Below are 13733 nucleotides of genomic sequence, written 5' to 3'. Positions count from 1 at the left end.
AGTTCTGTTTTGTTCTATAGTGTTGCTATGAGTCAGAATCTACTGGATGGCAACGGGTTTGGTTTTGTTTGGTGTATATTTCAGGCAAGAGAATAAATTCGGTGCCTGCTATTCCATCTTTGGCAAAAGTGGAAGGCATATGTTTAAATGTTTTTGAGTTCAATAGTTGTATAAATGTATTTGTATTTCAATTTATTTTTCCAAGTCCATGCAAGAGTCATTTTCTTTATACATATGCCAGCACAACAATTTTTTTAATATACCTGTGGTGCAATGATTTCCTTTATGTGGACTTTTGCCTTGGTTCTTTGGAACAAAATAGCATGAGAGATTTTTTCCTAAGACTTGAGGAGCTGTTGGGATCAAATCCACCAGCTGCTCCTTGGAAACCCTATGGGGCACTTCTACTCTGTTCTACAGAGTTGCCATGAGTCGGAATCCACTCAACCTCAACAGGTTTGACTTCTTTGAGTTGTTTCATTTTCCCTAGTTCTTTGAAGAAACTACTCGAGGGACTCCAAGGTTGCCGTGTACCCCACAGCGTTGCTATTTTCGCCCAGGGAAGAAGCTACTCTTTGCAGGGAGAAAGACGTGATGATCTGCTCCTATAAAGATTACAGCCTTGGCAACCATATGGGGCAGTTCTATTCTGTTCTATAGGGTAGCTATGAGTTGGAATCGACTCGATGGCGATGGGTTTGAGTTTTTGGTTTACTTGTAAATAGGAGGATGGTGCAAAGGGAGGAATGTGTAAACAAGCAGGGACCATCTAAGTACAGTTCCACCTTTTGCAGATGAGACAACGGTGGCAAGAGGATAAGGACCAGCTAAACACGCATGACCTGCAAATGACAAACTGGTACCAGAGTCCAGGCCTCTGAGCTTTTCCACTACATCTCAGAGTTTGGGGAAAGGGAGAAGAAAGGCTCCAATCTGGATGAAGCCAGTGAGTCCCAGAGGCTACTGAGTCATCGTGGTAGGGAAAGGGATGAGGCTTTACACAAGGGTCTTGCAAGTATTCTTCTAAAGAGATCAGGGGAAAAAGAAATCGTCAGAGAGAACAAAATGGAAATTGGTAAATAAAGAAGGAGGCTTTAAACTTGAACCAATCTATTTTCACCCTGTGGATGCCAACCTTCTCTACAGTTGCTTTCACATCAGGTTATATCTTAGGGGAATTTCTAGGAGTATTTTCAATAGATAAACAAAATTTTGAAGTGAAAAGTAAAAAACTACTACTTTCTTTTTCCTAGGTGGTCTCTATAACAATTTGTTCCAAATGAGTTCTTAAGGAAACATTTGTTTGTTTTTTAACCTGTGGTGAAAATAGACACGTCTAAACATATGCCAGTTCAACAATTTCTAAATGTTTATGTCAGTAATATTGATTACATTCTTAGAATTGTCCAACCATTCCCACTGTCCTTTTCCAAATTATTCCACTATGATAAACATAAACTCAATGTCTCCTAAGCAAAAATTCCCTATCTCCCCCTCCCTCCCACCACTAGTAACTAATAATTTTTGGTTTCTGTGTATTTTCTTCCTCCTCTCGTCTGTCATTCTGTCAGTGGAAAAGGTACATCATTCTTATTTTTTTTTTTAATTGTGCTGTAAGTGAAAGTTTACAATTCAAGGCAGTTTCTCATACAAAAACTTACATGTGTTATGTGACCCTAGTTGCTCTCCCTACAATGTGACAGCACGCTCCTTCTCTCCACCCTGTATTTCCCATGGGACATCATACTTCATATCAGCTGGATCTTGCCTGAAAGCAGAGGATACTAGAAAGATGTTTACCTGAGTTTTTTTTTTTTTTTTTGATGCAAAGGCATTAGATGGTGTGGATCACAAGAAATTATGGATAAGATTGCAAAGAATAGGAATTCCAGAACACTTAATGGTGCTCCTGTGGAATCTGTGCATAGGCCAAGAAACAGTCATATGAACAGAACAAGGAGATATCATGTGGTTTAAAATCCAGAAAGATATGAATCCTTTCACCATACTTATTCAATCTGTATGCTGAGCAAACAATCTGAGAAGCTGAACTATGGAAGAACAGGGCATCAAGATTGAAGGAAGACTCATTAACAACCTGTGATATGCAAATGACAGAACGTTGCTAGCTGAAAGTGAAGAGGACTTGAAGCACTTACTGGTGAAGATCAAAGGCCATAGCCTTCATTATGGATTACACCTCAACAGAAAGAAAGCAAAAATCCTCAGATCTGGACCAATAAACAACATCATGCTGAACAGAGAAAAGATTGAAGTTGTCAAGGATTTCTTTTTACTCAGAACCACAGTCAGTGTCCATAGAAGCAGCAGTCAAGAAATCAAATGACATAGTTCATTAAGCAAATCTGTTGCAAAAGACCACTTTAAAATATTGAAAAGCGAAAGGACTAAGGCGTGTCTCACCCAAGCCGTGGTATTTTTCAATCACCTAATAAGCATGCATAAGCTGGAAAATGAATAAGGAAGATTGAAGAAGAATTGATGCCTTTGAATTATGGTGTCGGCAAAGAATTTGAGTGAATATACCATGGACTGCCAGAAGAACCAAAGAGTCTGTCCTGGAAGAAGTACAGCCAGAGTGTTCTTTGGAAGGGAGGATGGCAAGACTTCACCTCACATACTTTGGACATATTATCCGGAGGGATCAGTCCCCAGAGAAGGACATCATTCTTGGTAAAGTAGAAGATCATTGAAAAACAGGAAGACTTCAACAAGATGAATTGACACAGTGGCTGCAACAATGGTATCAAACATAACAACGATTGTGAGGATGGCACAGGACCAGGCAGTGTTTCATTTTGTTGTACATAAGGTTCTACTCAACAGCACCTAACAACAACAGCACATATTTTTTTTATTTCTTAACCTTCAGGTTAGTAGCTGGCTGCTTAACTGTTTGTGTCACCAGGACTCCTTTTATATACCATTGTAGAGAATGGGAAATATAAATATATAATATGTTCTGTAAAATCTTTAGATTTTATTTATTGTTATAGTCTCTTAAGAAAATAAGTCCTACAATCTTTCTTTTGGGGCTTTGCTTAATGAAAAATGTTGCTAAAAAGCATGTTTTTCACATCGCAATTCTGAACAATTAGTAGGCTTTGAAGTCAATATGGTGACTAGCTACAGATTTTATTGAAAGAATCAGAAAAGACAATACTAGGATCCATTATAGGTAGTGATCCTAATTTTTTTTTTTTAATTACACTGTCATAGATTGAATTGTGTCCCCCCCAAATTTATGTCAACTTGATTAGGCCATGATTCTTAGTATTGTGTGGTTGTCCTCCATTTTGTGATTGATATAATTTTCCTGTGTTGTAAATCTTAATCTCTGCCTGTGCTTAATGAGGAAAGAGCAGATTATGTCAAAGAGTATTAGGGTGGGATGTAACTCCCTTACTCAGGTGACATCCCTGATCCAGTATAAAGGGAGTTTCCCTAGGATGTGGCCTGCATCACCTTTTTTCTTACAAGAGATAAAAGGAAAGGGAAATGAGCAGAGAGTTGGGGACCTCATACCACCAAGAAAGCAGTGCCAGGAGCTGAGTGCATTTTTGGACCTGGGGTTCCTGTGTGGAAAATCTCCTAGACCAGGAGAAGATTGATGACAAGGACCTTCCTCCAGAGCTGGCACAGAGAGAAAGAATTCCCCTGGAGGTGGTGCCCTGAATTCAGATTTCTAGCTTCTTAAACTGTGAGATAATAAACTTTTGTGTTTAATAAACTCCTGTTTGTTAAAGCCATCCGCTTGTAGTATTTCTGTTATAGCAGCACTAGATGACTAAGACACTGGGTCACACACACACAAAAAAAGTTATAAATTTCTTACTGTATCTTGTGGTCAAAAAAGTTTGAGTAACTATATTCTTCTTAAACAGTAATAGGTCTAATCCCTCACCTACCTCTTTTTCTATTATTTTTTTCCCCATGTTATACAAAAACAAGACTTTTGAGAGAGGAATGCAAATTACATGAGTAGCTGATGTTCAACCATATAGATATACACACATATACATATATATTTATATAAACATATATATGTAAAGAGAGTGAGAGAGAGGCAGAGATTTATCTCAAGCAAATGGCTCACGCAGCTATAGAGGCTGGCTTGTCCCAAGTTCTTGGGTCAGGCTCCTGGGGAAAGAGGATGACTGGTTTCCAAAGAATGCATTATCCTATCCACTTGATTGTTAAAATCCTTCTCTGCCAAGGTCACCCTTTGGTAATCATTCATATAAGACACAAATATCTTCATTTCTTTGGCCCATTCAGAGAGGTTTATCCACATACCTCTTTCCCATACCTCCTTGCCTCCAGTTTTCTAAACATGTTCCCTCCAAGTCCCTGATGATCCAGCCAAACCATTGACCACAGCCCATAAATCAGTATACATCTGGCCATTTCTACTTCCAAGCAAAGTGAACAACCAGGTGCACTGCTTGAAGTTCTCCCCACTGGGAGGATTTTCCTTCACTACAGACCTTCAGGGAAGTCCCAGAAAGGGGCTGCAGTGCTGCTGCTGTCCTTTTTTGAGAGGTGCCTGCAAATCGCACAGAACCATCTGTAAAACAAGCATGAGCTTACTCTTGGTCAGTCAACTGATCATAAGGAACTACCCATGAAGCCATAGATGCAGATTGGGAGAGATCAGGTAATGTGACAGGAGTGGAGACCATGGATATTTGGACCAATTCCTCATGCAACTTACTTGTGCCTTCAGGTCCTGCTTGAACCCGATTGCATATATACCACTTACGTTTAATGAAGGAGTGCTGCAACTTTATGGCTCTGTGGATCAGACAACACCCAGTTTGCAATGGGAAGCTAAGGCTGCCTGATGACTCAGTGGCCCATGGTTAAGCGTTCAGTATGTACTAAGGCCCAGTAATATACCAAAACTGTTTCTCAAAGGAGAGTAGTTATCTGCAGAGGATGGCAGAGATTTGTTCCAAAATTTTAAGGGTCTGCGCTGTGATTCTCCAATATGGGCCTGCCAAAAACTCTAAATAGCATCTCTATCTGCCACTGACACTTCAAGTGCCATTGGATCAGCCAGATCATATGGCCCAAGTGGCACAGTGGCTTGTCGCAGCCTGAATTTTTGTCGGATTAATTTCTAATCCTATAACACACAAATGTTCTACTAATAAGTCCGGAGTCATTGATACTTTTTCCTTAATATGTCTGTTCAGTCTAATGTCATCAATGTAATGGACCAGTGTGATGTCTTATGGAAGGAAAAGGAGGTCAAGTTTCCTGCAGGCTAAATTATGACACAGGGCTGGAAAGTTGATACACCCATTAGGTAGGACAGTGAAGGTGCATTGGCAGCCTTACAGCTGAAGGCAAACTACTTCTCGTGTGTTTTTGAAACTGGGATTCAGAAAAAACATTGACCAGATCAATAGCTACATATCAGCTGCAAAGGGATATATTAATTTGCTCAAGCAATGAAACCACATATGAAACAGCAGTTGCAAATGGAGTCACCACTTGGTGAAGTTTACGGTAATCCACTGCTATTCTCCAAGATCCATCTGTTTTTTGCACAGGCCAAATAGGTGGTGAGTTGAATTGGGATGTGGTGGGAATCACCACCCCTGCACCCTTTAAATCCTTGATGGTGGCGTAGTTTCTACACTTCCTTCAGGAATGCTGTATTTCTGTTGGTTTACTATTTTCCTAGGTAGGGGCAATTCTAATGGCTTCCACTTGGCTTTTCTTATCATAATAGCCCCTACTCCACTTGTCAGGGATCCAATGTGGGGGTTCTACCAGTTGTTGAGTATGCCTATTCCAATTATGCGTTCTGAAACTGGGGAAATCACCACAGGGTGGGTTAGGGGACTGACTGAACCCACTGTGAGACAGACACGAGGTAAGATTCCATTAATAACCTCTGTACACTCCCACTCTGACTGATGGGCCACAGTGATGTTTTGGATCTCTTGGTATTAGTGTCAGTTCAGAGCCAGTATCCAGTAATTCCAGAAAAGTCTGATTATTTTCTTTTCCTCAGTGAACAATTACTCTTGTAAAAGAGTGCAGATTCCTTTGGTGAAGGCTGCGAGAAAGATTAACAGTATAAATTATTGGCAGTGTAGTGGGGCCTTTCCTCAAGTGGATCAGGTCTCCCTTTCACTCAAGGGGTTGTAGGTGTCTAAACTGTCTCAAGTGTGGGAATTGAATGAGGGGCTGTGACTCTGTATTCTGGCCACTCAAGTTAGACTGCCATTTACTTGACCTAGAATTTTTCCCCTTGAACAAATCAAGTAAGTATTTAATAGAGTTCCCATCTTTTTCACTCACAGGAACACCATGACTAAGTAGCCAAACTTTATGTCCATACAAGTCAGACTATTCTGATTAGTGCTTTGACTCTGCTGTCCATGATATTAACAATGCCCACCTTGTCTTTGTAGATTGAGTGCCACCACTTGGCCCCTACCACCACGAGGTCCAATCATCCCCACTGTAGCTAGGTGTCTTAATCAGTTGGGGCAGTTCTTTTGGAGAGTACCATGCCTCCTCCTGTGTCACACTTTGTACTTCACCTCTTGTGGCTCACTGGGATATAAGCCTAGTTATAGGGTCACTATGAGTCAGAATCGAGCCAATGGCAATGAGTTTGGTTTGATTTTTTTGGATAGGTCTAGAAGCAAAAATTAGTGCTGTGGATGTGTTCTGAGGACATTCAGTAATGCCTTGTAAGGCATCTGCCTCAGGCCATACCATAGGCAGTCCTAGATGATATCTCAGACAAAGGGTCTTTAGATACAACTGGGTTAATCTCAACAGATGAGGGTGGAGTAGCTAATGGTTTTACTGTGGAGGGTGGCTACCAGAAAAAGATGGAGTAGTCTCTTCAGATGAGAGTGAGAGGGCTAGTTTTGTTGAGTGAGTCAACGGAATTTAGGGACCTAGTATGTTCAAGGGAGGAGCAAGAGCTCATTCCAAGGACACAAATAACCCCAGTTCCAGGCTCTATGCCTGTGTTTCCACACCTTTATTCCTCAATCCCCCAGCTGCAAGGCTGGTACTTTCATTTTACGGCTGAGGTAGCTGAAGTAACTGAAACACAGGAAAGTTAGGTAAATTTGCCGAGTATCACAAAGTTAGAAGATAATATTGCTAGTATTCTAACCCAGGCATCTGTCTCTATTTTATTCACACATTATTTATGAAAGAATCCCAGAGACCTAAATCCTTCCAGGCTCTGGAAAACCATCCAGTTCCCATAGCCCCTGGTTGTCTAGTTTTGTACCTTCCTGTAAATGTCTCTCTTTCTCCTTGTACAAATTTGCTTTTCATTCTACCAGCATGGTCTGCCCCATTTGAAGCAGAAATGTATACTTTTCCATCCTGCCCGGTACAGATCCCTCTTTATCCAATCCTTGCAGCTGGTCTCTCCTCCTCCAAATGAAGCTCCTCCCCCAGCACAGATTCAATGAAAAAAAAAAAAAAGAATGAGGGCCTTGTATTCTTCACACTCTGAAAAGAGACAGACATACCTGCCTCAGTGGAAAACTGGACCTGCCACTGATGATCACTGTCTTCAAGGGTGGATGCAGGGCTAATTCCAAGGACACAAATGACTCCTGTTCCAGGCTCTCTACTGGGTTTTCCACATCTTTATTTCTCAATGTCCCAGCAGCAAGGAATTGATCACTCCCATTTTACAGACAAGAAAGGAGAAGCTCAAGGAACTCTGGTGGCACAATGGTTAAAAGTTCGACTGCTAATTGAAAGGTCAGCAGTTCAAACCCTTCCAATGCCTCTGTGTGAGAAAGATGAGGCAATCTGCTTCCATAAAGATCACAGCTTAGGAAATCCTATTGGGCAGTTCTACTGTGTCACATGGTGTCACTATGAGTCAAAGTTGATTTTGTGGTTTTTTAAAAGAGAAGTTCAGAGGCAGGTAAGGTAACTTGTTCAATGATTCAGCTGGTATTTGGCATAGTCAGAATTCCCTGAGGTCTGACTCTGATTCTCACCTGGGGCATGAAGTAGATATTTCCTGTAAGCTTGGGAAGGCCCCAAGGACTATAGGGCTGATTGTTCCCCTGTGTGAATAGTTTAAATAATCCACTAATATGTCAAAGATTTAAAATTTATCTGGCTAAAACTATGTAGAAATGCAATGGGGAAAAATGCCTGAAAGACTTATCTCCAAACGTTAACAGGTGTTGAGTTAGAACTGGTAGGAGAGAGTGTTCTCCATGTGCCAGGCACTGGTCTAATAGATTTTCAAGATTTAACTCATATGATTATACCTGCTTCCTGAAGAGGTAGGTACTACTCTTATTAACATTATAAATGAACAAACTGAGGCACAGAGAAGATATACAACTTGGATTCAAGCCCAGCAAGTTTAGTCTCAAGGTACATGTTCTTAATCACTGCACTGTATTGCCTCTACCCTAAGATCTTAGGTGATATCTTTCTTCTTCTCTGGCTTCAAAAATTTTGTCCTACATTTTTATAAGGGTTACAATGAATTAAAGTGTTAAAAAAAAAAAAAAAGTTGTTTTCCCACCCCTCGAAGCTTATCTTTTCACTTCTTTAATAAATATACTTCATTTTTACTTTTTGTTTACGACAGTAAGTTAAAACCAATTGCCGACAAGTAGATTCTGACCCTATAGGACAGAATAGAATTGCTCCATAGAGTTTCCAAGGAGCGCCTGGTAGATTCAAATTGCCGACCTTTTGGTTAGCAACTGTAGCACTTAATCACTACACCATCCGGGTTTCCAACAGTAAGTTTGATAAATTTTTACCCCCCATTGATTTATTGAAAAATAATTGTATAAATTTGAAAGTCAATAACTTCAATGTCAGCAAGAAATTTCCTCTAATATCCCTGTCCCTCTTGTTCCCCTGTTCCCTTTAGTCACTATATCTTCACACCTCTCCCCAGTTATTAATAGGTTTGGGGGTGCCCAGTGAATTTCCAAAAGTGAAAGCCAACTGTGGGGAGGGAAGGGCCAGACCAGGGACTGCTGGTCTCTTCCACTTGGCCTTCTCATTTTGGCCATGTGTCTCACAGCCCTGATACTGGAGGTCCACCTGGACTTGCTTGCTGTATGCAAAGTTCATATTCAGGGAGAGACAGAAAGTGTTAGAGATTCTGAGTTTTCTGGAAATAGCCTCACCACAGTATGAGAACTGGTTTCCTTGAGCTTATGGGGGGAAAGAATCTTGCTGCAGGCATCTGGACTTCCTTCTGTGTTTGTTGTCGATGTTCTCATCTCTAGATACCCCAGGCTAGCTTGGTTGGGAATGGACAGTGTTATGCTCCTTTGAGGCAGGTATGGTGAACTAGTACCTGTTTCTCCGCAATGCAGCTGACAAAATTCTTTTGCAAATGACTGTTCGGTAAAAGTTTGGATTGAATTCTGAGATATTTAGGCCAATAATGATGTCATACATATGGTTGCAGAATCTGAAACAAGTTCCTGAGTGAAAAAAGGCAGTTTTGTGCCTGAACTAGGATTTTAGCCTCTGTTCCTCCCTATACTCTCACTGCAAACTTGGGAAAATTTCTTTACTCCTTTATGCCTCAGTTTTTTCATCCTCTGCAGATTAAGGATAAAATATCCACTTCTACATTTCTAGGAGGATGGTGAGGATAAAATTTATTTTGATGAAGGGGAAAAAAGAGCATTTAGTTTCTGGAGAGTATTTAGTTTCTCAGAGAGCAGACACATAATCGTTCACCACTTTGGTGACTTTGACCCTGTAGGACTTACTGTATTTCTGCAGCTCGTTGCCCAAGGTGTAGGAAGTAGCTTTAAAAAAAAAGCTTTAGATATGACAAATTTCTTTTTAAGGTCTCTAAACTGCTGTTTTCTTTATACCAGCTGGAAGTACAATTCCTGGTTGGTTTCCAGGATACTCCTTCTGATCTTGGCCCAGAGAAATTGGTGAGAGACAATTCCATGCTGAAGCTTATGGTGGAAGAAGCGGAGCCAGAGCTCAAAAAGAAGAAAACCAGACAAATAACAAAGAAAAGTTAATGGATTATGCTGATGGTTCCACATCTTCATACATTTACTAAAACTCATTGAATTGTACCGTTAAAATGGGTAAATTTTATAGTATATAAATTGTGTCTCAAGAAATTTTTTTTTTAAGTGAAAAAAGTGATTTAAACTGGCCTACAGGGTTTTTTTTTACAGGGTGCAGATATAATTCATAACTTACTTTTGGGATCAACTTTGTCAGCATCCCACAACACTTGAGAGTCCTGAACCACCAAAACAAGGCACAAGATGCCAGAACTCAGAGTCTAAGGCACTGCCTCTAGCTCAAGCTCCAATAGAAGTGCCAGAAGGAGGACCCAGAGTACCTGGTAACAGTCTGGAGTCACAATAACAGAGTTGGAAAGTGGGGGGTGTTATGGAATCTTGGGAGCCACTGCCTTCCAATTGCCTGGGTCATGCTGATATACAAGGCTGCCTGGTCTCCTCTGAAGGTCACACTCATGGAGATCACCCTCAGCACCAATCTCGGTATATGTGTACCCTATTGTTGATACATGACATTAGAGTATACTTAATATAAATGTACATATCAGCAGGCATTTTACTGTATTGAGAGGATCAGGAAAATCTTTCCAAAGGAAATGACTTCTAAAGTGAGACCCGAAGGATGAGAACGAATCAGAAGGAAGTGATTTGCTGAGAGACAATTCCGAATAGAAGGAAGAAAGTGTCTGAAAATGACAAGAGTTCCTGACATGTGAAATACTTCAGTGTTGCAGAATTTGAGAAGTGGCTGGAAATATCAGTATAATGAGTGTGAAGGGGAGCAGGGCACAGATCAGAAGGTATTAAGACATTTTACTGAAGAAAAAGGAGAACACTGTGTGGATTTATGATGCAGATCTGATGCAGGTTGTGGAAGGGTCATTCAGGATGTGAGACCGACAGTACACTGGCCGCACTGAATAAACAAGGGGCCATGCCAAGGGGCCTAGTCTGCCATCTTCAGTAACAGATAGAGTTAATTCCCAATGTGGAAGCTATCCCCTTGCTAGGCAAAACAGGAACTAACCTCTGCTTTTAGAGTATCTCCTTATTCAGGTATACTTCTGGTTACGACTGAGTTAAAGAAGAGACTGGGGTCTTCAGTCCAGCTAAAACCAGCCTTGGACCAGCTCAGGCCCTCCTGAACTGCATAATACTGATGACCTTCCCCCTCAGACAACTTATTGATGCCCACCCAGGCCAAAAAAAGCACCCCCATTTACACCCCGGACCGGGGCAAAATGCCATCTTTGTAGTCCCCCTTTCAGACTGAACAGGCATAGAAGACTGGAAGCTCCAAGAATGCTCTTTCATGTCAAACCAGTCAGCAACCTGGTACCACCCTGGGGTGTTCCTGGGAACTCCAGACCCAGTTTATTTTATCCTTGTAAACCCTCTTGGGCTATTGTTCTAGGAGACACCTTGGCAACCCGATTCCCACTGTTCTCCTTTACTTGGCCAACTAAATAAAGCTTCTTCTTTTGCTTTCATCAGCTCTGTGTGTCTTCACAGCTGCTCTGAACAGGCCTTGGCGTGTCAGGTTACAGATGAAGTATGGAAATGAATTGAGTAGACTATAGGAAGCCCAGTAGACTATAGGAAGGCCAGCTTTTTATCCAGTTTTATTAAAGAGGTATTCATGTATGGAAAATGGCAGTAATAAAATGAAATTTAGCTTATGGAGTGTCATGGACTGGATTGTGTCCCCCCAAAATATGTGTCAACTTGGTTAGGCCATGATTCCCAGTATTTCATGGTTGTTCTCCATTTTGTGATTTTCCTATGTGTCGTAAATCATACTTTCTGCCTGTGGCTAAAGAGGATTAGGGTGGGATGTAAAACCCTTGCTCAGGTCACATCTCTGATCCAATGTAAAAGGAGTTTCCCTGGGGTGTGGCCTGCACGACTTTTTATCTTACAAGAAATAAAAGGGAAGGGAAGGAAGCAGAGAGTTAGGGACTTCATACCACCAAGAAAGCAGCCCCCAGAGCAGAGGACATCCTTTGGACCAGGGTACCTGTGCAGAGAAGCTCCTAGTCCAGGGAAGATTGATGACAAGGGCCTTCCTCCAGAGATGACAGAGAGAGAAAGCCTTCCTCTGGAGCTGATGTCCTGAATTTGGACTTCCAGCCTACTAGACTGTGAGAAAATAAATTTCTCTTTTTAAAGCCATCTACTTGTGGTATCCATGTCTTAGTCATTTCAGCAGCACTTGACTAAGACATGGGGTGTCAACAAATTTAAGAAATATTTGTTAATTCAACTGGAAATAAATTGTTGTGTTGCAAAAGTGTTTATCCAAAGAGGATAGCAATATCCAGTTTAAGTAACAGGATCTGGAGTAGTAAGAGTCAACGTACTAGGCAGGGTTAGGAATGGGTGTAGGGTACTATCTTATTGATGGATTGAAACACTCAGGACAGTGCACTACTCTTTGGGAGACACTGTGCTTAGGTCTTATCATAGGGTTGAGGTAGAGAGTGGTGTGATGCTGACAGGGAACTCACTGGAGCACTGAGTTTTAGCATCTCTGACTCTGAGGTGCATATGAGGCATTGACTTGTCAATTAGGAGTTGTGAGCTGGAACTGTATGTTGTAGTTTAGAAAAAGATGTGGGGATAAATGTAGATCTTGTTGATGTGGGTAGTAATTAAAGGGGTGTTGGCTAGAGTTGGTGCATGTCTTGTGTGTTGGACAGAGGGCAGATAGAACTAAAGCTCTGCAAGGCCAACATGACAATCTATTTCCTTGTTGAGCCCAAGTTTATGGCTTGACCTTGACCTAGCTTGGCTTCTTAGCAAGAAAAGCATGAATGCATGTCTGCAGCTCTTGTTTTTCAAAAAGTCATAATGACTCCTAATCCCAACATATGAGAGTGTTCTCCAAGCTCCTTTCTTCAGTTTAATTTCCCCCAGGGAAAAGGGAGAACGAAATATCTCTCTATATGTTTCACTTTCATGAAAGGACCAATACATTAATATTTTAGCCATCAATATTTATTTAAAATAGTCTACTCTTTATATAACTAATACATCAATCTGTATTAGTTTAGGAAATTAAATTCTCTCAAACAAGTAACCACTGATGGCTAAATTAATGTAAAATAACTTTTTTTTTTAAATAGTGACATTTCCATTCAAATGCTCTAAAACCTTAAAAAGCAGACACATACTATTTTTGTAATGATTACAAGATCGATCTTTATTCTCACACAAGGACTAAATCCATGGACCAAAATTTGTTTCTTCATTATCTCTATTTTTGATTCTAGTCTTTTTCTTTTTCTTCTAATTGTGTTTTTGATTCTTATTTTTTCTCTAGGTTAGAATTTTAGTAATCTAACCTAACAAGTTAGTTTACCTTCTCAGATCCACTAAGGTAACAGTTTGAGGTTGAGAGTTGAAGATATAGGCATATAAACAAGGGACCTGGATGAATGTGTGATGTTTTTTATGGGGGTTCTGTTACACAGTTGAAGAGAGCCTTTTTCAGAGTTGTAGTCTGAGCTGACAAAACAGCTCACTTTGATATTTTAATTTGAATGTCATCACTTTATACTATTGCCTGATGTAAGTCTCCTTTTAAGTCTTTGCTTTGGGTGTCTGTCAGTTTGTTATCACTGTCTTCCAAAGACAACACTATGTGAAGCCTATTTTGGAACTTTTTTCAGTGGT

This window comes from Elephas maximus, chromosome 3 (genome assembly GCF_024166365.1).
Source record: "Elephas maximus indicus isolate mEleMax1 chromosome 3, mEleMax1 primary haplotype, whole genome shotgun sequence".
In the NCBI taxonomy this organism is placed as follows: Eukaryota; Metazoa; Chordata; class Mammalia; order Proboscidea; family Elephantidae; genus Elephas; species Elephas maximus.
The sequence above is the reverse complement of the archived record's forward strand: the minus strand, read 5'-3'. Positions refer to the sequence as shown.